This window comes from Penaeus monodon, chromosome 24 (genome assembly GCF_015228065.2).
Source record: "Penaeus monodon isolate SGIC_2016 chromosome 24, NSTDA_Pmon_1, whole genome shotgun sequence".
Lineage (NCBI taxonomy): Eukaryota > Metazoa > Arthropoda > Malacostraca > Decapoda > Penaeidae > Penaeus > Penaeus monodon.
Window position 1 is genome coordinate 29,441,666 of NC_051409.1, and position 326 is coordinate 29,441,991.

Consider the following 326-nt stretch of genomic DNA (forward strand, 5'->3'; position numbering starts at 1 on the left):
TCTTGGGTTGACTGATTCAGCGATTGGTTGATTAAATTATCTATTTCCACGAATTCTGACTAAAAAAAAAAAAAGTAATTTTCTGAACCACTGGGCATACATTCCCTAATTTCTTATCAAAATTTTTCGATAAATCACATACTGCACAAACATTTTATCTGGTGATTGCTTGTTTACAATCAATTTCGTTCGTGATATGCAATTACAGTGCAATTACATATGCAAATCCAGTGGAAAGGCTACACCTGAATCCTCGTTATATTTTGAATAAAATTTATTAGTTCCTGAAGTGTTCTTAACTGTTATGTTGCTCTTTCTTTGAGGTA

The 326-nt window shown here is 31.9% G+C and overlaps 1 protein-coding gene across 1 annotated transcript in view; it reads right to left on the reverse strand.

Annotated features, from left to right (window-relative positions):
* The window catches only part of LOC119588947 (EGF-like repeat and discoidin I-like domain-containing protein 3), a 110,464-nt gene that overhangs the window by 826 nt on the left and 109,312 nt on the right, over positions 1 to 326 (reverse strand). The window lies entirely within an intron of this gene.